At 38.7% G+C, this 25,210-nt stretch overlaps 1 protein-coding gene and 1 long non-coding RNA gene across 2 annotated transcripts in view; both read right to left on the bottom strand.

The window, feature by feature from the left end:
• The window catches only part of LOC307148961 (B-cell receptor CD22-like), a gene marked incomplete at both ends in the record, with an annotated part of 49,951 nt that overhangs the window by 5,486 nt on the left and 19,255 nt on the right, over positions 1-25,210 (bottom strand). The gene's annotated exons all lie outside the window — the stretch shown is intronic.
• Positions 8,512-11,323, bottom strand: LOC307144680. The gene is made up of 6 exons (XR_013818805.1): positions 10,945-11,323; positions 10,760-10,833; positions 10,585-10,661; positions 10,210-10,284; positions 9,863-9,972; positions 8,512-8,980 (listed from the first exon to the last, which is right to left on the bottom strand). It is a non-coding gene; the product is annotated as an uncharacterized lncRNA (long non-coding RNA).

Here is a 25,210-nt window from a genome sequence, read left to right as displayed (position 1 = left end):
CACAGTTACATGAAGACTGTCATGTTTTGGTGTGTGCCATCGTCTACTACAGCATATTCCTGTTAGTCTGAGACAAAAAATGAGACAAAAATGAGATCCATTTATCAAGTTTAACCATTTTGAAATGTTTTAACTGCACACGCATAATCATCCTGCACTGGTGTCAAGATAAGACCGACAGAGTAGGACATTTACCATATTTTTCTGAAAGTAAGATGACCCTGATTATAAGACCCCCCTTTTTTAAGATGTACCTTTTGGAAAAAGGTAGCCTGGGAAAACCCAGACACCTTCCGGCAAATTCAGATTTGCTTGAGAAGTAGTCTGGCAAAGAGCTCATTCAAACCCATTTCCATGGCCGAGAAATCGCGGCACCAATCAGAAACGTTGAGGCGGGCTTTACACAATGATGATCGCTCTGATTGGTTTTAGGTCTATATAATTGCGCCCACTAGAGGCATTTGAGTGACGTCCGTTCAACTTTTAAATGCATTATTATATTCAAATTGCAAACACATGAGGACAGTCTCCATGAAAGACCCACTGGCAGATTAACGCGCTACTACATTTCTCTCCGAAACGGTAGGAAATTAAATTAGATTTAATAGAGGATTTTAACTGTGACACGATGATTGACAGGGCAGTTTAAGTGACAGGATGCACGCGACAGATCCGTCCGATAAAGATGACGAAGTAGTATGTCCCAAAGCGTGCCTACTTTTTTGCTACACATTCAAAAGTAAATACCTTTTCTAAAAGAGTACATACTTTTATGGCGTAGTGTAACATGGCTTTACATGATGACGATCGCTCTGATTGAGCGACGTCCGTTGGTGACGCTCCTTTGGAAATGATTTGTCTATGGAGCTTTGCCAGACCATAACTCAGTTACTACTGAGAATGGTCTGGTTTTAACCAGGCTAGGAAAAAGGGTCTTTTGAGGGCCAAATCTTGTTTTTTATAAAGAAAGTAATTTTATTTGAAAATAATTTTCATATTACATATTTTTCATATTCTAAAGGTCATAAAACACAGGTGTTTGATCTGCATTACCTATCTGATCCAGGCGATATGATTTTTTCTATAGCGCTGAAAAGACACCAGCTTCTGCCTGAAGTCAGAGGGCATGGACAGGGCATGCAAGTGTGTCATTATGTACAGTAGCCAAAATAAGAAATGAGGAGCCTCGCTCGTGGGTATGGTTCAGCTCTTTGGCAATATCCAGTGGATGACGGCTCTGGTTATGGGAAGCCCCTCATTTCTCCCCTCGGTCACACACCGACACACTCGCCCGCCAACCTCCCCGAAGCGGCCGCCTTTAGGACTGCAGTACGATTTTCTTTGACTCGTCCTTTTGGGCTCGCCATCTTCTAACAATGTCATGTCATTACACTTTGACACACCATATTGCATGGCTCCTAAATGGGAGTTGTTTGATGACTCCGCTGTGTTTATCTTTCCTGGCGAGAACACTCGTTTTACACATATTTGGCGCACCCTGTTGTTGTGGGTGTATTATTGACATGTAAAAGTGTAGTCCCTGAATATAAGACAACCCTGTTTTTTTCAGATGTATTTCCAAGAAAAAAACATTGTCTTATATTCAGAACAATACGGTAATAGGACTCATAATGAGAAGAGCTGGAAACTTACGGTAAGGTTCTCATTATTTGTTACATTCTCATACAGGGGAAAGGTCCTTTTAGGAGCATTGGTGCAAGTGTAGTGAAGTGCCGCTGTTGGGTGGCGTCCTCTCTGCGTGTTGACTCCGCCCTAGATGCGCGCAGGTAATCAGTGTCTCATTCCTACGGGTATATTAAGTTGGCTGTTTTGCCACCGGACATGGCGTCAATGTGCGACTGCCTCTCTAGCACGTCATTATTCTGCCGTCGGTCTGGTGTTCTGGCTGGAGGTGAGTGCGACGGCTGTTTGTGATTGTTGCTCGAACCTACCGGACTTTAAACGGTTAACAGTGTTACTCTTGTCTGCGGATAAGCTCATGTTGTGCTGAGGGTTTGCAGCCAATGGCAATACGCGCCGTTTATATATATTGCACTAAGTGTCGCCGGTGTATTGCTGCTTGGCTTCCTGGTAGGTCTCTTTCTGGCTCTTGTAGCCGTATTTATTTTAAGTGATGTATAGTGATGGGGTTTATCTGTGTATTCCAGCTCGTCTTTGTAAACTTTTTTCATCTGTTGCTGCCGGACGAATGACGCGATCTCCGCATGTTTGGTATGTGCAATCATTGTATAACAATGATGAGTTAATACTATGTATATTTTAGCTTACATTTGGGCTTTTGCAGGTGAATTAATCTGCCTGTATAAGGGCACTTGAAGATTGCTGCTCGGATTAGGACTTTCATCGCTGCTGTTTTGTTCCTACCTTTTGTTTCTGTTGTTTTGTTTCATCAACATGCTTGAGTGCAGTTGCTCACATGTGAGCACGCTTCAGGATTGTTGATGTTTGTTCAGGTACTGTGAGTCCGGAGCAGGAGGGCTAGTTTCTCTATTTGGTGGTGGGTCCTGATGATGCACAGTGTGTGGTCTACAACCCATAGTGATTGATCTTGGTTGAAGTGAGTGTGCGTGTGTGTGCAGTGTAGTGCACGTGTGGGTGCTCCTTGACCATCGCTGATGTTGGCGAAGTCTGGCACTAGCTTGTCCTGCTTCTGGTAATCACAAGTCCTGGTAGTCCTTTATTGTTATTGTGTGGTGGTTATGATTGAGCCTAATTGACTTGCACTCCAGCATTTTATCTTTGTTCAATAAAGAATATTTTTGTACTTTGTCATATCCACGTCTCAGAGTCTCTGTGTAAGGGAAAAATCGAACCTGTGTGTCCTCATTAGGATTCTTCCCTGGCTTAGTGACCAGGGTGGCGTAGTCGACTCTCTTCCTTATTTGCTCTCTCTCTCTCTCTCTCTCTCTCTCTCTCTCTCCTTGCTTTGTCTCCCTGTCTTTTCCAAGTCTTTCTCTGTCATCAAACCTACTGCTCTTCGCCACACAAGGATGAACAGCCTTAATGGAAGAGAGCATGAGAACCAGGAGAAAGGGGAAAACAAAACTAGTTATTGAAATAGTACTTGTGTTCATCCTATATTCAAGGTCATTAGACTAATCTAGAAGCTCTACACCCTCTTGAGTATAAAAAATACATTTCAGTAAAAAACTGTTTGTTTGTTTTTTCTATGAAAATGGAATTTAATCATTATAGTCAACAAATAAAAAAACAGAAATTTGCTTACAGAGTTTCCATCTCAGAAATCAGTAAAAATCTAAAAACCTCTAGACCTGATATTTTATTGATGCAGCGTCTGTACATTTGCATTTTTTAAACATAATTTGTTTCTCGGACCTTGTGTCTTTCCTCGAAGGCTCTCGCTTGGAGATTCCGATCAGGAGGGACCCGTCCAGAATGTGGAACCTGTGGGTTTGGCCTCTGAGGGGGCTCAACTCATAGATGCTGGTCTCTCAACTGAGGTTGTAGAGACCATACTTCACTCCAGAGCTCCTTCCACTAGGAAACTATATGCCCTGAAGTGAAAGGTCTTCACTTCTTTGTGTAGTGGGCGACATTGGGATCCAGTTAACTGCCCAGTTCAGTACTTGAGTTTCTGCAAGATCGCTTTTCAGCAGGGCTATCTCCCTTCACCCTAAAAGTATACATGGCGGCCATAATGGCTTACCACGTCCCTGGGGACCCTCAGATAACTGGTTTCCTTCGTGGTACACTGAGGCTGAGGCCTGCAACTCGAACTAGGGTTCCTGCCTGGGACCTGGCCATAGTCTTAGAGGGCTTGTCTGTGGCTCCCTTTTAGCCCCTTGATACAGTTTCATTAAAGTTTCTGACTTACAAGACTATCTTCCTTCTGGCTATTTCTTCTCTAAAAAGAGTTGGAGACCTTCAGGCCCTTTTGGTTTCTCCCACCTGCCTTGAGTTTGCACCTGGGATGGTCAAGGCATTTATCTATCCTAAACCGGGATATGTCCCTAAAATGGCGACCAACGTGCCACGGCCTATCGTGTTGCAAGCCTTCTCTCCTCCTCCCTTCATAAATCAGGACCAGGAAAAGCTGAACCTCCTCTGTCCAGTGCCTATATGTCCACAGAGCTGCCCTGTGGAGAAAATCGGATCAGCTGTTTGTCTGTTTTGGATCACCTAAGAAAAGTGCTTCTAAACAGACAGTCAGCAAGTGGATAGTCGAGGCTATCTCTCTTGTCTGAGGTACTGGCTAGCCTTCACCTTTGGCTGTCAGAGCTCGTTCTACTAGGAGTATGGCGGCCTCTAAAGCCTTAATTTCGAGTGTTTCCCTTCAAGAGGTTTGTGATGCGGCGGGCTGGTCGTCCCCGCTCACATTTGTGAGGTTTTACAGCCTGGACCTGGATGCTGCCCCAGGCTCTCAGGTGCTTATGTCTTAGTTGCCACAGTTTCACATGACAGGCACTTGAAAATACGTAGTTTGGGTATTGTTGTTCCGTAAAGGGAACGTCTCAGGTTACAACTGTAACCCTAGTTCCCTGAGAAGGGAATGAGACGCTGTGTCGCCCTGCCATACTTCCTTCATCCCTGTGATCGACTTACTTCGGCTACTTCGAAGCTAATGCCGGTCAGACCGGATGTGTTTTTATCCTTTCCTGGTCATGACGTCACCCGCCCGTGACGTTCACTCTCGCCATTGGACTAGTTGACATACACACTTCAGACGCAATCACGCAGGGGCGTTCCCAAAGCGTCATCGACGCAGCATCTCATTCCCTTCTCAGGGGACTAGGGTTACAGTCATAACCTGAGACATTTTCGACGTCGTAGAAGGAATACGAACTAACCTCATGTTGAAACATAAGTTGCTATATATTAAGGATTTTTTTAAATATTATTTTTCGGAACAGCATCAAGATTGCAAATGTAATTTTCTATAGTAATCCTTAAATTAATAATCTTATCTAGTTTGATCTTCTTTTCTTTTTTTCTCTAGCAATCTCTAAGTGCAATGTTCTTTCATATCTGTTATGCTGTTATTCTGATTTATTGAATGTCAGATAAGTGTGGAATTTTACAACTAGAGACTTATTTTTTTTTCTGCTTTTTATTGGAAACATGAACAATATGGATACTCATGGTTAAAAACAATAATCTAAATGAAATAAGATTCATGATAAAAAAGCAAAAAGTAAAAACACTTGATTTATTTTAAAATTACACAGTTTAACATACATTAACAGTTTACTTTCATTATCGCACATCCATCTATAAAATGATCGCCTGAATACTTCAGTCACACGTCGCCATGGCACTCCTGTCAATCATTCAGGGCTCCTCCCACAAAGAGATGCATTATGGCTGTAATATTTACTGTGTTCAAAACACTACATCCTCTTCTTGTTAGTCTGAATAAGAAAGAAAGAAAGAAAGTAAAAACATTAATATTGAAATATGTCAATAAAAGCATCAACAACATTTGTCATAAGGAAAGGCTAATAGATTGGGTTTTGTCTCTATCTAGTGGCTAGTGGGTATTCTTACTTACTGGAAGATTTTCATGCAGAGTCCAGTTCGGGTTTACAATCATCAAGTTGAGCAGCCTTTACGAATGAAGGCAAAGTAAAAACAGGAGTGTGTTATTAAAATTCCCATATTCTTAGTCAATATAGATATTTCCACACTGACATTGAGCGTTTAATTCCTTTTGGCTAAAGGTGAAGAGAGTTTAGTCTTCTGTAGGAAACACTTACAACACTTACCGTTACATTCTCATACACAGGATCACTCAATTCAACATCATAAGCGTCGCGTCTGTCATGATCAGGTCTGGAATGATTCATCTTTGCCATTAAAGAAAAAAACAGATACAGACAGATTATTTTATTAAAAATAAATAACATCGATAAACAACTCACTAGAAAACGTTTCTGCTACATTCAGACTTTCAATCATTTACTGTAGATACCAATTCATTTCCCTGATCAGTAAACTTCTGATCATTTTTTCTCACCTGAGACTCCTGTGTGTCATTTCTCTTTTTCATCCTCCTCGTTCCCCTTTAAAGACAGTGATTTGACACAATAACAACCAATCAGATTCAGAAATTATTTGATGTTTAATACACAGATATGATTTGAACTAAAGGTATTTCTCTATAGGACGTGGCTCTGCCACTTTGAATGTGATGAAATCTGGTCTATCTTCAGGATGCACTGCAGTAATGAGCTTCCTCATTCAATAACTAACTAAGTAGCTGTCAGTGTGGAAAGTAAGAATGGGAAATTCTGCCTTGGCTCACATTCATCACGACCAGAGACAAACCTACATTATGTGCGTTTTTTTTTTTTTTTTTTTTTTTTTTACATAAACATAAAGTGCTTATTTTTATTTAAGGTTTATCTTCATCTTTATAGTAGAAGATACAATACAATCTTCATATTTATAACGGACTGTCACCATAAAAACTGCGCTTTGTGTGGTGGTGACAGGAACTGTAACTGGAGTGCCCTTGAGAGCCACCAGAGGGCACTCCATATCAGACTATCATGATTCACTCACAACTACATTTCCCATAACTCACTGCCTGGACTCATCATCCCTGATTGCATCCACCTGTGTCTCATTATCTGTTGTCTGCATTTCTGAGCATTCTCCCTGATTTCATTGTCTCTTGGTTCTTGGAGTTTTGCCTGTTTCTCTGATTACCTTTTTGCTGCTGACCCTTGTTTGTTTGTTTGGACTGCCTTCCTGTGCTTGACCCTTTGCTTGTGTTTGATTACGATTCTGGATAACCCGTTAAATAAACTGCATTTGGATCCTCCACCTTGTCTCGGAGCAGTTCGTAACAGGAACAAGTTATTTAATCTTTATTTAATTTTTTTATTAGTTCATGATGTCTCACTGAATTAACAACTTTCTTATTCATTCATTCATTCATTCATTCATTCATTCACACACGAGAGAGTACCACAAACACACATCTTACCAAATCACTAACATCGTAATGATCACTGCAGCTCCACAAACCCCTCCAATGGATATGTATAATATCACCAGACGTCCTGCAACTGAGACAAAAGAGTAAAACGTCTGAACAGATTCATTTGAGTCACTATAGAAAGAGTAATGTAAGTATATGAGCTGCTCTACCTTTAACATTGACAGTTACAGCGTCTGATATCTGAGATCCATGTTGATTGTGAGCCTGACAGTAGAAGCGTCCACTCTGTAGTGCACTGAAACTCTGTCCAGATCCAACAGCTGAGGTTTCATTCTCCTTAAACCAGCTGAAGTTCAGAGCAGGAGGGTTTGAGTCACTGATGCAGTTCAGAGTCACTGAATCTCCCTCCACTATTACACCAGATCCATTTATCAACACTGAGACGTTCCTGGGTGGGTCTAAAACAGACAAAAATGAAAAAACAAAACAAAAAAAACAAACACATTAAACAGTAAATATTACAGAATGATACATTTAGACATTTTAAAAGATGTGCTGGTCAATTAAAACCTTAAATCAAACACAATTTCCAGTTTTTTAAAGAGAAAAAGACAATCTGCACTCACACATGACATTGAGCTGAACATCAGGAGAGATGTGAGTGTGTCCGTCTACAGCACAGCTATATCTGCCTGAATCCTCTCTTCTGACTGACTGCAGCAGGAGTTCATTGTTTCTGTCTCTTCTCTCAGTTAATGGCTGTGAGTTTCTGTACCAGATGAATGTTGCTCTGTCAGTCAGAGCGCAGCTGCTTTTACATCTCAGAGTGACTGAATCTCCCTCTGTCACTCTCTCAGGAGACTCCACCTGAAGATCTGAACACACTGTAAAAAAAAATATGCCTCTCCAACATAAAAATTTCTAGTGACCCGTTGCACCTAAAATTTTTAGTTGGCCCAATTTAAGTTGCAGAAACCAACTTCTTTGTGTTGTGCTGACTACCCCTGCATGTAGACTGAGCTTGAAATAGAATGTTGTGTCAATTAAATATTTTCTGTTGACTAAACATAGCTTGTTGGGCCAACAAGCAGACTCAAATTGAAATAAAATGTTGTATTAATTAAATATTTCATGTTGGCCAAAAAGTCTATTTTTCATTAATGTTGGTCAAAAAATCTATTTTTCGTTATTTCAAATAAATAACACACTATGCTCTGATAAAGTACATTTTATGTATTTATTTAAATCCATATGAACTTGTCTGTCATGCTAATAAAATAGCATGGCATATCACTCTTAGTCAATAGCTGTACTGTAAAAACAAATATCTGCTTTACAAAATGAAACTCGAAACTTACACTTACAGTGTTAAAATGTATTCCGTTAGTAATGTGCATATTTCACACTTTCAAAAGTGTTATTTTAACTCCAAAATGGAGGGAGTCATATATACATTTCAGGAGTGTTAAATTTGACTCAAATTGAGTTTGTATTTATGAGATGTGCTTTTTGACAAAAGGAATCTTTTCAGAAATAAAAGCAAAGCATTTAACCTATTGATAACAATGAATGCACATCAAAACAATCCAGAAAGTTAAAATGTAACCTTAGTCTGGGATCATAGTAGAATTCTGTTCATTGTAATGTTAAAAATAAAGGCAAAATGCAAACAGTTGTTTTAACAAACTAGTTTTTATTAACAAACAAGTCCCTTTACATCATAGGTTAACTTTTAAAATAAATGAAGGCAAAATATAGACATTTCTGCCATCAGAATTATGTGAAAGCTGCTCATCAAATGGTCTGTTATCTCTGTAATACTTCAAGTCCTGTACATGTCAGTGAATGTAAGTCCTGTGTCAGTGAAGTTGAGTCAATACCTTCGACTTTGCAACAGTACAGCAACAACATTCAACAGATGAAAAACAGTTGCAGGATACGAGTGGATCAGTTGTGTCCAATTGCTAACAGTAAAGTTCAGTGCATAGTTGTTTCACAGAGAAGGAAAGGCTGTGCAGATCCAACTTTCTCGAAAAATCCTGTAGTGCTGGTTCCCTAGAGTAGACAACACAAAACCAGACCATTTACAATTAATATTTGTGTTTTATAAATACAGCAAGTTTATGGTGGAAAAAGTTCAATCATCTTAGACTTTCGTGACTCAAACAATAAACTATTTTGGTTAGATTAAGACTTGAATTTACTGATTTCCAAGTAAATTAAAGACTTAATTCATCCAAAAATATAAATTCTGTCATTAATTATTCACCCTTATGTTGTTCCAAACCAGTAAGAGTTTTGCTCATCTTTGGAACACTTAATGATGATATTTTAAAATTTCTGTCCCTTCATCGACAGCCTATTCAACTATCACTTCCAAAGCCACAGAAAGGTATAAAGGAAATCATAAGTAATCATGTGACTCAAGTGGTTTAACCTCAATTTTTTTTTTATGAAGCAACAAGAGTGCTTTGTTTGCACAAAAAAACAACAACAAAAAACTTAACTTTATGTACTAATTATTAATCTTCGATGCACGCTCACTTAACAACATCTGCTTTCGCATCAACAACATGCACAACTCGTAATGTTCTCATGAACGCATGTTGGAAATTTATATTTTCTAAATTAAGTGGTAAATGTTTTGTTGCTGCAAACACAGCACTCGCGTAGTTTAATAAAATGTATGTTAAACCACTGGAGTCGCATGGAGTACTTTAATGATGTACCTTTACACCTTTATGGGGCTTGAACGTGGTATTTGCGTAGACTGTCAATGGAGGGACAGGAAGCTCTCAGATTTCATTAAAAATATCCTCATTTGTGTTGTAAAGATGAAAGAAAGTCTTACATGTTTGGAACGAGATGAGGGTAAGTAATGACATAATTTCCATTTGTAGGTGAACTAACCCTTTAGGAATAAATTTAGACACGCACCTTAAGAAATCTCACTAAATAGTCAGCTGACGGAAGAATCTTTGTTCCCTTCTTGTGGCTTTGTGATGTTGGAGGCAGGTGATGGGCAGAGATTTCCCAATCAGTTGAGTCTAAAATTAAAAAAGCAAGACAACATCTACCTGTCAAATCATGAAAACAATTGGTTTGAAAACTAATTTTATTTAAGGAAAAGGAAAAGTAACTTTTGTAAAGTAATTTGACTGGACAAATTCAAAATGACTTATGAAACACAAAAAAATCTAGTTATACCAAATAGCAACAAAGCTTTTTTTAAATGTTTATGCACATGATTATCTCAAATGTTATCTGTAAAATCTGACCCTCACCAGGTTCTAGTCTGCACAGCCTTTAAAGACCAAGCCTGGTTAGCCTTAACCACTTGGTGCAGCATGGAAATGCTCCTAGCAAACACAAATAGCAAATACATTTAAACATGAAAGCATATCCAAACATCAACCAAAATTGAATCTGATAAATACATTTTCATAAACATTTAATCTTAAAGAATTACTTACACATTCTAAGAAAATTTGTTTTTCAGTTAACGTTAGGTTTCAGTTAAGATAAGTTAGGTGTGCTGGCAAACGAAAGTAAAATATGGTTTGAGGATAAATACATTATGATATTTGCACATCACAAATATTGTCATAAAACAAAATAACATTATAAAATACATATTGTAAATGAGTTAAAACACTTACTCTGTGTTTTCACCGTTAAAAGCAAACTCCGTGTCTGCACTGCGTCACGAGTCAAAGATGCAGGGCCTAACGTTAGTCTGTGACAAAGGTTTAGGCGCACACATCACATAAATATCGTTATAAAACAATATAATGCCATGAAATACATGTTGTAAATTAGGTTAAAAACACTTACTTTCGGTGTTTTCCCTGTTAACGTTACAAGCAAACCTTCTCGTCGTCAGCTCCGTATTGAGTCAAAGATGTCGCCTTTGAGAAAGGTTTCAGCTCGTTTAAGCATGTGCACAGACTGAGCATTTAAATTTCTCTATAAATCAATATGTTATAAAATACATATTGTAAATTAGATAAAACACTTACTTTCGTCGTTTCTCTGTTTAAAAGCAACCTCACCCTGGTCTGCTCCGCATCGCGCGTCAACGAAAATGCCTTTCTGAGAACGATTTAGCCATTTACAGCACATACATATTGTAATAAAACAATATAATGTTATAAAATGCATATATAAATGCGATAAAACACTAAATATCTGTGTTTTCCCTCCTCGTATGCCTTGCATCGTGAGTCAAAGAAAATGGCGTCTGTGAAAAAAGTTTCGTCGCGCTTCTTTGCGCATGCTCAGACGATTGACGCTGTTCCCTCTTGCTCGGCCAACATAATATTTTTTGTGCAACGTTAAAAGTTCTGTGAACACAATTATTTATTTTCTCTTGATGAACATTTTGTAGTACAGTCATGGAAATCATGCAATCATTGACCAAACATATTTTTTCTTTTTTGACACAACCATTATGTTGAGCCAACATGTATTTCCTCATTTGTACAACTTTTCGCATCAATAATTTTTTACAGTGCACAACACACACATTATATCTAGTGCTGCTGTCATACACTAATTATTATTCAATATAATGCACAGAAGAAGAGATGAACCTCATCAAAGTCACCTGTGACAGTAAGAGTCACTCCTGGAGCACCAGTCCATTTCACATTAGATTTGTCAGTTGTGAATCTGAAATAGTACATGTGTTCATCCTTCAGTGTCACATGACTCAGTCTGACGGTGCAGTTCTGCTGTTTATCTCCCAGATACTGAAGCCTCTGACTGTATTCAGGGTCATTAGACAGATCTGGATGTTCTCCATTATCTTTTACCAGTGTTTTGGTCCAGAACACTTTCTTGATCTGACGTCCAGTAGGGTATGTATAAGTGCAGCTCATTATCACTGTTGAGTCTTTTACTGCACAGATGTGTGTAAGACTGTAAATCACACCCTCTTTCTGACTACAAACCCCTAAAAAAAGTGAATCCTGAACAAATTAGCTGCAGCTTGTGCATAAAAACTGCAGAATGCAAAAATTCCTGAGCAAGGGTTGCAGAGACTCACCGTGAATCATGAGCAGAAAGATCAGAGGAAGAGGAGGAGCCATTCTGACTGACATCACCATAGCAACACCTGCAACAAATTTACAGTGGCTTATTTTCAACTTTAATGTCAGCATGAAACATAACAACATATACTACTTTATTTATCAAAGAACATGACAGCAACAGTCATTTTTGCACTGCATGAGTTTGTAACTGTCCAACGTCTTTCACTTCCCCGTTTTGATTGACAGCCCATCATAGACAGTAGGACACTGCCCTGCCCGACTTTAATTTCATACTGAGAAACTGTTATAAAGCACCTTAGTTGACTTTTGTATCAGTGCATTGCTAATGTTTACAAAACATACTCTGGAGCTTGTTGTCACTCTGGTGAATATGCAGGATTAAGGCCTGTTCACACCGGGACGAATTTCGCGCGCGATATTCGCCGACGTTTAACGCCTCGTGACAAAACAAACGAATCCACTCAGTAATGTGAGTGTGCACACCGACGCGAAAAACGGCACGCGTAAAAGCGGCATTTTTTTTAAAAACGCCTCGGGTTTGTTTTTTTGGTTTGAAGCGCCGCGTCAAAAACTAACCGACCAATGAGATTGACGCTTTTGTTCACGTGTCTGGAGCTTCTGAAGTTACAGTAAAACACATCTTGGGGGCGCTCAAACACAAAACGGTCTTGCCGAGCACACATACGTAACAGCGAAGAAGATATATGCCAAGTAGCGTCTACACTGCCGGGAAGAAATAAGACGAGGAAGATGCAAGGCAAGATGAATGTAGAGCTGCTGGTCTCGTTGGTGTCGGAACATAAAGAACTATATGACAAACGCGACAGCGACTACAAAAATCTTGATACAAGAGAACTGTCATGGAGAGGTATTGCACCTTGTGTACCGGGGTATTTCTGTTTTACATTAAGAGCCATCTAATGTCAGGGAATGAATTTGCATGTTCACTCGGCTCATCGTCAGCAAAAATCGCTTGGGTGTGAACACAAAAAACGCGTTGAAAAACGCTGGCGAATAACACGCGCCGATATTCGTCCCGGTGTGTAGGGTGCTTTATTTTTAAAATCCACTTTAATATATAAGTCTTGGGTATACATCTTTAAAATCTATCTTCATTATATAGTTATCTGTTGTGTAAAATATTAAAAAGGATTTTTTTATCAATTTGTTTTTCGCCAACAAATCACTTCTTGAGAAAACAAATTTGTGCAATTGGACTTTTGATTTTAACCCTCTGGGGACCAAGCTGTTTTTGGGGTCCTTGAGATGTTCTGACATGCCTTGATATTTGTGCTTTTTTCAGTTATTTATAAACATGTTAATGGCAAAGGTGTAAATTCACTCTATATAGCACAAACAGGGCTACCATAATATGTGAGCAACGTGTATGTAGATGTTTGTATTTTTAAGAGAATAATGTTTATGCGTGGTTATTGGAAAAAAATAAAATGAAAGTTTCTTATTTAAGAACACAAAACACATAATAAATATGTGTCCACAAGACTTTTGACTAATTGATGTTGTCCCTTTGAATTCTAGCTTCAAAATTATGTGAAAATCATCCTGCCTGATTGTTCACATGAAACACTACATTGATTTAACCCTCTGGGGTCTGGGGTGTTTTTGGGGTCCTTGAGATGTTCTGACATGCCCTGACATTTGTGCTTTTTTCAGTTGCTTATAAACATATTAATGGCAAAAAAAAATTACACACTATTTAGCACAAACAGGGCTACCATAATATGTGAGCAACAAGAATGTACATGTCTGCATTTTAGAGAGAATAATGTTTATGCGTGGTTATTGAAAAAACTAAAAACTAAAGTTTCTGAAATAAGGCCACAAAACACATACTAAATATGTGGCAATAAGACTTTTGACTAATGGATTTCATCGCCTAGTGTTTTTTCTTCAAAATGATATGAAAATCATCCTGCCTAATCATCCACAAAAAAACGATACATTGATTTTAGTTTTGTGAAACACTTTTAGTTTGGAAAGCCAATATGCGGATGGGGCGTAAACGCTCCAACAGCATCATGCATATGTAGTAGTTCACACCTGGTGAGACTACGTCCCTGCATACTTAATGAGCCATTCATTCAGGTGACGTGTCACCTATAGCTAACTTAAATATACAAGCTTCATAAAAATGATCATTCTAGGAGAAAATTTCAGATGGCATTTAGAGGCTTTTGCATCTGAACTCTTCATATATACACACACACATATATATATGCATGCACATACATACTTTATAATCTTTTCAAAACTAGTCAACGTCTTTCAAAACTAAAGTATACATTTTATCATACGTATTTCAAAGTAAAGGATTCATTAGTTAGTTGATGACTTTATTTTTGACAAAACACATACAGTATATATTCCTCATCTCAGTATAGCAATAGAGTTTGCTAAAAGCTGTTCATTCAATACAGCAGTATTTGAAAATCGATCATATTTTGTAAAATTACATTTATATTTGCATTTATGTCAAAACCTAGACACTTTTAAACATCAAAAGGACATTTATTAATATGTATTCGTGTCAAAATGACAAATAAACAGATTTTCCTATTCAATTTTGCATGGAAACGTTTCCAAGACGCTTGCGTGTCGCGTGAAAAATAGGCGTCGGTTCTATTTCTAGAATGCACGCGTTTTCCACGCGGCTCGTGCCGCGCCTGAGACGCGCGTCTCACACAGGCAGTATGCAAACTCTAAACTGTTAACATGGATGGGAGCCGAAATAAAAATGGACACGCCACGCAGCTGAGACGCTTACGCCACGCATCCAGTGTTTCACCGGCCTTATCCAGCTGATGTGGGCGTTTCACAGGTTTGTTTGGATCGCCTCACATTTGCGTTTGAATAGCGCGGTCTCCGTAGGCGGAGTCACATTAAAACTTAATTAGCTGAGATGAGAACGACTGACATCTCTCTCTTTACATACATATTATATAAACTGTGAATATTTGTTTTTTATAAAAATTACTTCATTTGAAAGAAGATAATTCAAGCTTCATGCCTGTGTGACTGTATGCCTGTTTGACTGAGTATTCGCTGAGTTACAGTTCATTTTCGGACGCGTTTCAGAATTGACTTCACTGACGGAGAGTAGGCAGAACTCGCATCATGTTTATTTTTCTTTATTTGGCGAAAAGCACAACACTTTGTTTTTATTATGAGCATACACAAAAAAAATACACACTAAACAGGATCGATTGATGTATAACACAAGCATATAAGATAAAAATTAATATTTTTTTTTTATTATTTTTTTGCACTCATACGAAAAAAAACGAGCCTATCGCGCCGGCGCGATAGCCGACCTCAGGGGGTTAAACATTGTAAAACAGTTTTTTTGTTAGAAGAGGTTTATGCGTGGGAGTGGTAATGGTCATCAATATTAATGAGATTCAGACCAGAGGTGTGACATAGACGCTTCCCCAAGTGTTAATGGGCCATCAGTGAGGCAGCCTGAACAAAGAATGAGGAGATTCAAATGTTTTGTTTTTCAATCTGTTTTATTGTAATTTTGTAAAAACAAAAGTAAAGGCAGGTATCTCACAGTAAATGCTTATGCCCCGTTGATGCGGGCTCTAAGCAAATCAAATGTGACCATATATTGCATATATGTGACCTTTTATATTAACATTACCAATCAATAATTGTTATGTTGTGCATGCATAACAACACATTTGTTGCAAAGCCACACAGGCACATATAGGCTACATTTGTATCATCACAAAGTATATAAACAAAATGTAACTAACATCTGTAAAATAGTAGGTAAATATGTACTTACTCTTTTTGATTTTTGTTGCTGCGTGTCCTCGTTGCAGTGGAAGGCGAGAGTGAACAAGCTACATTCCTTTTAAAAAAAGTTACAAAACATATGTAACATCAACCAATCTCCAAAAATAAATAATAAAGTCATACAGGCTCATATTATTAACACTAAGTATAAACAAAATTGAACTAACACCTGTAAAATAATGGGTAAATATGTACTTACTCTTTCTGATTTCTGACTGTGTTGCTAAGCGCACTCCGAGTTGCAGGCGGAGGTAGTGATGAAGCTACATTCGTTTTAAAAAAGTTGAAGAATATTATTACATAAATATAACTATAGTAGCATTAGTCTATAATGAATTACTGATGTAAATAATTTTAGACGCGTGCAATAAGCCTATATGCGTGTCAATGGGCCATTACCGGAGAGGCACACCGCAAACATTAGCCTAACACATTTGTGCACTTCATTAACTGGGTATATTTACACATTTCAGCACATTTACACACATTTACAACTGATATTTGCGAGCATGCATCGTTAATGATAATGAGGCAGCATTTATATAGTCAAAATATAATCTAAACACCTACTAGGCCTACTTTCTAAAATAATTTCTAAATTCTATCTTTCATACATAATGATCTAAACATATCATTTAGGCTACACATACAAATACAAATTTCCTAACCAAGGGGTGTAGCATATGTACACAAAAAACAAAAAAAAAACAAACATTTTTAACATTGAAATGGTACGAGATATTAAATTCATGGTATAGATATGCACTTTCATTAGATCGTGTTGAATATAGGTAGATATAAAATGTCAGTACTCTGGATGGCAAGTCCACCCAGTATAATATGTAAGCTCATGTTTTGAATAGCTTGTCAACTAATGCAAGTAAGAATAAATACTTACTCATCCGAAATTCTATCCACGGCTGGATCAAGTCGCTCTTCAAAATACAAACGGTCGTCATCAGAGTAGTCGCGCTCCTCTTCTGATGAAAATCTGGACTCTTCGTCGCTAGTATCCAGGACGAACTGAAGGGCTTCCGCACCGGTGTACCGTGTCATCTTCCCAACGCGCAGGTGACAAAATGATGAAACTTGAAGCGTTTAATGCATTTGCTTGGGGGCGTTTACCTGTTTTGCATAGATGGCTTAGCACATTATCTTGTGAATAGCGCGCTCCGTGAGTAGGCGTGAACGAATTAAAGTCAATGAGCTCGTAATGAGCTCGACTGGAATCGCTCTCTTTTTATACAGATTACAGAAGCTGATAATATTTGTTTTTTATATAAATGACTTAATTTAACAGATGCGATCTCAAGCTTTATGCCCGTGGGTCTGTTTGCCTGTTTGACTGAATTTTCGCGGAGTTATAGATCATTTTCGAACGCGTTTCAAATGGGAGTTTACTGACAGAGAGAAGGCAGAAATCGCATCATGTTAAAGTTTCTTTATTTGTCAAAAAGCAAAACACTTTATTTTTATTGTGAGTATACAGAAAAAAAATAGAAACTGAACAGGATCGATTGATGTATAACACGAAAATTAAAGATCAAAATTAACAGAGCATTTTGTGTTTATTTTTCATTGCTAAAAAAAAAAAACGAGCAAAACGCACCGGCGCGTTTTTGGTCCCCAGAGGGTTAAACCATATAGTTACTGAGACACAGCCCTGTGACAACTAGCCCCAACCAATCTCCCATAAATCCCCCACACTTAAGATATTTGACTGAACAGTTATAAAATCATGCTCTTACCCGTTTCACCAACACCAGTGACCAGTGACAGCACTACAAATGATCAGGATGAAACCAGTTTAGGCGTTTTCACACTCTGAATGACATGTGATTAACACCTTATATTTTAATATGAGCTTATGACACTTCAACTAGTGCAGCTCGAACAGAGGAAGAAGTATCATTGATCTCGACACAGTCCAATCCAGCAATCCAGACACAGTCAGGCAGTAAGTAATCCGGACACGAGCAGGAATAGTAGACTAGAGAAGTGCTGATGAAAGCAAGACGTCAAGACATGAACAACGATCTGACAATGAACACAGCAAACACAAGGCTACATATAGGGAACATTGACCAACTATCCTGGTATGGAAACTGCTGGATCCGGGATTGTAAAACACTGGAAGGAATTGCAGTGGCAGTGGGGTCAAAAAACACATTTCATCTCCAGCATCGCCAAATGTGCATTTGACAAACCTCCAATTTACTGATTTATTAATAGCAATCTGGAAGTTAAATAAAGAACTTAAAACATGCCGATAAAGCAGAATTGATCTTGTTCTTCTTGAATGATCACATCTCTAAACATGGTCAAACATACAGTTTCCTCTTTTGTGGGTGAGAAAACCAAACTTGTGAATCTCTGACAGCCTCATCACAGTGTGATCACGTGACCTTCATACGCCAATGAGAGATGCTGAGGGACATCACACCCAGGAGGAAGAGGAAATCAGCTTAAAATCAGCAAAGTGATTTTCAGAAATGGAAAGAGGAAAATGAATGCATATGCAATCCAGGACGATGGATCTGACAGAGATATCCTCCTCCACAGTGCAGCTCAGCAGTTGGGCCTCAAAGGTCAACCTGAAGACCTTCTGTTTCCAACAGTCAGGCAGCAGTTAAGTACATGGATAATAATGGCAGATGTACGTACAATTAAAGGATTTGCATCAGATCCAGACTGGACCAGGATGTCGTGGAACTCCTGGAAAGGAAGACCGTAAGAGTCGAGGTGGATGGTGTCAAGAGAAATGCATCCCTTCTCTTGCGTGTCAAGAACATGCCAAACTCAGAGCACCCAAAGAGGCAGTAGGGCTGGGCGATACGTCCGCGATATTAATGCGATATGGCTCAGCTTGTCAGCGAACTACGGCTCTGTGTAGTAAATGTCGCTCCATTTGAAAGCAGGTGATGGCGATTTACTACTAATCAAGGAACCGGCTTTACTGATGAGATGCGCATAACAATGTCATGCGATATATCGCCCAGCCCTAACCGTGATTCTTTTTTCTTGAAATTAATTTATTGAGTTTGATGGGACTCTATAAGATCATCTTCACTAAAACCCTTAGTCTCACTTCCTCTTTTGTGTGCTGATAAGAGGCCTGCAAACTGCTTTAAACCTTTATACAAATCCTGACCTGGCAGAAGCTGTATCCTGTACAACACAGACATTTGCTTTTTCTTGTTCCATAATGCTTTAAGAGAACCACAAATTACCACTTTATAATTCAGGAAAACCAAGGAGGAGATTGGTTGCAACTGGGAAAGGGATTTGTCATTCCACTGAACATATGGCAATTCTCTAGACTGAAGGCCAACTGCACTGCATACGTGTTAAATTAAAACTAGCAATAATACTCGCCTCTAAACTTGGAGTAATGGTAATGGAGGGATCGAAGGCTCACAATATAAGTTTGTAGAGTTCTAGCTGCAAACTTACAACCGGTGTGACCAGTGTTCTAGCGTCATCTCTTCAGGCTCCACACTGACAGCTGCATTTAGAGGGTCTGCGAAGAGGTTATGCTTTCTAGGATGCATTAACAAGGAGGCATTAATCACTCTTGAGGTTTTTTGAAGAGCTGCATGGAACAACACTGTATTCAGCTTGTTTATATCAGGAACACACTTACTCGTGTGTAACTTGTGCATTCAGTACTCCTTGAGTCCCCCTGGTGGGTTGGATAGAACAACACAACTTTTACAAACCCTGACATATGCAAGGCTGGAGGATGTGAAAGACCTGGAAGTGAATTCTGAACTGCTCTTGTAGACTTTCAATTTCTTTTCTGTACTTGGCGAAACACATCTTGCATTTGGGAGCATCTTTGCACATCTCCTCGCAGGCAGAGAAGTGTGTCAAATTTGCCGGATTGGACGGAAATCCGCTGTGAAAAAGGTTAAGTTTACGTTGGAAAGCGTTCATATGTGCATAGAGGTCTACAACAGTCTGAGACCGACCTTGTAACTGTGTGTTCAGATAATTCAGATGCACAGTCATATAATCTGTGAGGAAGGCCATGTCACAAATAAATTCTGGATCCCATAGTTTGCTGCTGTAAGCGCTTTTTTAAATGTGAAAATCACCTGATCAGACAGTATTTGCAACTGTTGTTGTCTCATCTCTTACTGAATTGTATGTTGGATGATGACATCTCACAGCTAAATAATGCACTGGCTATTGTGCTCCTCGCAAGGTCCGTGAAATCAAGTATACTCGCTCTGCTCCTTGGTATAACAACAACCTTCCTCTCCTTTAGTTATAATGCGAGTGTATGCGACTGTTTGCTTGAGCTTGTAAATAGTTTGTCTATCATTGTAAATCTTGAGGGTTTGGGAAAGTAAGGAGTTTGACGCCATTATTGTTTATTGTAAACCTTTTAAATCTCTATTTTGGCTAGGGAGTTAAGTTAATATATTGTACTATAATTTTATTTTATTTTGGTTAGGTTTTAGGCAAGAGGTTAAAGTGAGACATTTTGTTTGTTATTTTGGCCAGGTCATCTCCCAAAGAAAAGTTCCCTATTTATTTATTTTGACTCTTGTATTTTTGTTTGGTTTCATTAAATTCTCAAAAGATTCCTCGCTTCCACTCTCTCATTTCATGTTGCGTCCTTTACCCCTAGACGGGGCGTAACAGTGCCTTTAAATAACTAATTGACCTATGTCAAATCTTCCTTTCCTGGCTAAAATTTTAGAATGAGTTGTAGCTTTACAGTTGCATAACCATCTTTCTGTTAGTAATCTTTTTGAGCAACTTCAATCTGGATTTTGAACATTTTTATGACTCATAAATGTTATGACTTTTATGACATGACTTTTATAGCCGCCTGTTTGGTTGGCTCTGTGGTTCTGATGGTTCTGTATTTGAATTTCAGAAGAAATTAAGGAATCTAGGAGTTATCTTTGATTCCCCATTGACATTTGACCCTCATGTACAAAATGTTGTTAAGACTTCTTTATTTATATCTCCCCAAAATTGCACCCCATGCTATTCTTTTCAGCTGCAGAAAAGCGAATTGCTTGGAATTTTTAAAACGCATTTAAAAAAAACTTTGTTAGGTTTGGTTAGGAAAGGTAGGTTATTGTTGATTGTGGTAATCATTGCTGGTTTCTTGTTTATTTAATCCACCTATGCTTTTTTTACTAGCCTACTTTACTTGCATTGTCTTATACTGTGAGCGCTTTGAGAAGCTCATTTAAATGGCACCTATTATGCCCCTTTTCACAAGATGTAAAATAAGTCTCTGATGTCCCCAGAGTGTGTATGTGAAGTTTTAGCTCAAAATACCCAACAGAATTTTTTACAGCATGTTTAACCCTTTAGGCGCCAGAGGTTTTTTCCTAAATTTTTCGATTTTGACATCTTAATTTCAAAAGGCTATATCTTAAAAGTGATAAAAGATAGAGACTTTCTGTAAATTAGAGAAATATTAAGGATGACCCAAAGTTTATGTAGGGATTACATTTTCCCATCTAATTTGCATATTATGACATCATATGGTGGTGGCCATCTTGGATTATAGAATTTTTATGGTTTTTGTTGATGTTTATTTGGTTGTTTTTTTTTTTTTTTTGCTGACAAAGACGCACACATCACAAGGACATGAACACACAAAAAAGAACACATATTGTACACTACTAAATGGTCAGGGAAATAGATAGTAAATCAACAGTGTAATAAATGGCAGACAAAAACAATTGTTGCAGGGCTTTTGCTGTAGAGATAATGACTCCCTATTCATCCAGGTGACATTTCTTGTAGTGTTTCATGGTGTGGTCTTGCGATAGACTATGCATGATAGCCCCTCTGCCCCGTGTCACATCGCCTCTTCTCCTGCTGCTACGAGCAGCAGTGTGCGCGGGCGCGGCCAGATCTGCCTCGCGCGCGCGCCGAATGTGCACAGCTCGGACTACTGTCATTGTCATTGCGACTCCCCACCCTGCCTCCACGTTGCCCCCTAACTGCCCTATGAATACTTCGACCTCGTCTAACATACCCAGTGGCATTAGACAAAGTTTCCACCACAATACTGTCGCCGCGATTGCGGAGAGGCACACGGTCACGGCTAGCGCGGTAAAAATCTCCCGCGGCCGCCTCGTTCCCCACAACACTAACACGCCTGCTAACTTCGCGATGAACACTCCGACCCCGGGAAACATTGTTCCCACCACTGACATTGGGCAAAGGACCATCTAACGTTATATTGGGCAAAGGATTCACCGTTTGTGCTTGGTGTAGGGCTATACTTTCACTTTCAGAATCACCGTCATTTTCTGAAGGCAGATAACGTTATTCCCCTTCAGAATCAGGGTCCGCGAATAGAAGACACAACACTTCATTGCGGGTAAGCTTTATTGATGCCATTAGATAATAATAATAATAATAATCTAATGCAAATACTCGCTGATGTTGACAATATTGCTCTGATAAAATGGCTCACTCGCACACTAGCTCCGCTTTTGTTCGCACTGATTCAATGCGCTCTAGCTCGAAGATTTTGTATAGAAGCATGACTTTTTTTTGAGTCGGGGATGAAGTATGACATGTCTGCCAACTAGTGGAGGGGAGGTTGAACGAAATTTGACACCCTATTTGACAAAATCGGCCGTTTTATTCAGTGCCGCATCTTGTCGAGTAAACTCGACCGTGGCGCCCAGAGGGTTAAATTGTCATTTTTTGGCGCTCAGAAAAACGTGCCGTTTTAGTGTGTATCCCATTAAATGCAAATTAACTGTTGCTGCACGGCCCAGGGGGCGGAGCCTCACGAGCTCGCGCTCAGAGCCAGGACAATCTCATCTCATAATATCAAAACAGAAACTCTCAGTAGCGGTGTTCATTTCGACTCAGAGTCGGACAATAATGGCCACAGAGCCAGATAATATATGCTGTATGGACATAGAACAGGTATAGTTTAGTTTAATTACGGTTATAACTTATTTGTCATCTGCTTTTATCCACTACAAGCCTGCTGTGGCAGACCCCATCCGAATGATGACCAAAATATACTGATGAGTTCAATGAAGTTTATTGTACATCACACAAAAGATGAAGCGTTAGTTTTACTCCAGAAAATCACTGTAAGAGCTGAATAAACACAGTAAAAGAAGTGCGCATTAAAGTCTTATCCATAAACTCTCTCTCTCTCCCTTTCATTAGCATGGACCATACACAGCGAAGTACACAAAACACTTGTTACAACTAACAGTAAACAATTATAAACACACCTTTTCAGTGGGTGCTAAATAAACTGGTAAACTGTATATCCGTAAAACGACTCGATGAGCTGTCATAAAGAGCGCGCTCGCACTTTCATTTCTGCCGTGCGTTAGGCCTGTCGCTCCGGAGAGTGTAAGCTGGATCACGAACAGTTGGTGAGATCCATCCTCGAGTAACAACGGGAGTAAATGAAGACTGATATGTTCATTCTGACATCCAACAACAAAACACCTCATTCGCTTAGAAGACATTCTTGTCTACAGCTGCTCCGGCGTGGAAACAATGGCGGACTGTGTCCAGCTCACTCAGGGTGGGTCTAAAACTGCAGTGTCAATCAACAGTCGTGGGCGGGGCCTGTGCAAAGTGATGTCACATTGCCCCAAATCTGAGAACAGCTCGTTCTGAGACAGTGCTTATGATTTATGGGGATTATAAAAAAAGCACTGGGTGGAATTTTATCATTATAGGGTGGTTGTGTACACACACTGCCAACACACATTTATGTTCAAACACCATGTAAAAGTGAATTTTGCATAATAGGTGCCCTTTAAAGGCACAATAGAAAACAAAAATCGGCCATGTTTTCTCTGGCTGGCTGCAGTATCACTCCGAGCTGGAGACTGAAAACCCGAAGTAGAGCTCGAGTGGTCAGTGTTTCGGTTAGTCACTCACAACTTGTTTCAGTTTGAACTGTTTTCATCGTTGTAGAAGGAATAAGTTGAAACATAAGTTGCTGTGTATTAAGGACTTTTTTTTATAGAAATGTTGTTCACACAACAAGATTGCGAGTGTAATTTTGGGCAGTAATCCTTACATTAATAATCTTATGTAGTTTGATCTATTTTTTTCTCTCTAGCAATATCTAAGTGTAATGGTCTTTAATATTTCTTATGCTGTTATTCTTGATTTATTGAATGACAGAAAAGTGTGGAGTTTTACACTAGAGCCTTATTTTTTTCTGCCTTTTATTGGAAACATGTACAATACTGATACTCACGGTCAAAAACATTAATAATCTAAATGAAGTAAGATTCATACATGATAAAAAAGCATAATGAGAAATACACTATAGTGATTACACAGTTTTACATAAATTCATTAAGCGTTTACTTTCATTATCGCACATCAATCTATAAAAAGATCGCCTGTTTACTTCAGTCACACGTCATCATGGCACTCCTGTCAATCATTCAGGGCTCCTCCCACAAAGAGATGAATAAAGGCTGTAATATCTTGTTAGTCTGAATAAGAAAGAAAGAAAGTGAAAACATTAATAATTAAATATTTAAATAAAAGCATCAACAACATGTGTCAAGAGGAAAGGCTAATAGATTGGGTTTTGTCTCTATCTAGTGGGTATTCTTACTTGCTCGAAGATTTTCATACAGAGGCGAGTCCAGTTCGGGTTTACAATCATCAAGTTGAGTAGCCTTTATGAATGAAGACAAAGTAAAAACAGGAGTGTGTTATTTAAATTCCCATATACTTATTCAATATAGATATGTTCACACTGACATTGAGCGTTTAATTCCTTTTGGCTAAAGGTGAAGAGAGTTTAGTCTTCTGTAGGAAACACTTACCGTTACATTCTCATACACAGGATCACTCAATTCAACATCATAAGCGTTGCATCTGTCATGATCGGGTCTGGAATGATTCATCTTTGCAAAAAAAAAAAAAGAATAAAGAGAAAATAAATAATGTCTATAAACAACTCACTAGATAAAGTCACTAACTCAGACTTTACTAATTTAGTAAACTACTGAAAACCAAATTATTTTTTCTCACCTGATACTCCTGAGTGTCATTTCTCTTTTTCATCCTCCTGGTTCCCCTTTAAAGACAGTGATTTGACACAATTACAACCAATCAGAACCTATTTGATGTTTAATACACAGATATGATTTGAACTAAAGGTATTTCTCTATAGGACGTGGCACTGCCACTTTGAATGTGATGAAATCTGGTCTATCTTCAGGATGCACTGCAGTAATGAGCTTCAGATTTCATTATTTAATAACTAACTGAGTAGCTGTCAGCATGAAAAGATAGGATGGGAAATTTTGCCTTAGTTCTCATTCATCATGACGTCTCACTGAATTCACAACTTTCTTATTCAGTCATTCATTCACACACATGAGAGAGTACCACAGACACACATCTTACCAAATCACTAACATCG

The sequence above is a fragment of the Squalius cephalus genome (genome assembly GCF_949319135.1).
Source record: "Squalius cephalus genome assembly, chromosome: 2".
In the NCBI taxonomy this organism is placed as follows: Eukaryota; Metazoa; Chordata; class Actinopteri; order Cypriniformes; family Leuciscidae; genus Squalius; species Squalius cephalus.
This window is presented reverse-complemented; position numbering and strand designations above follow the sequence as displayed.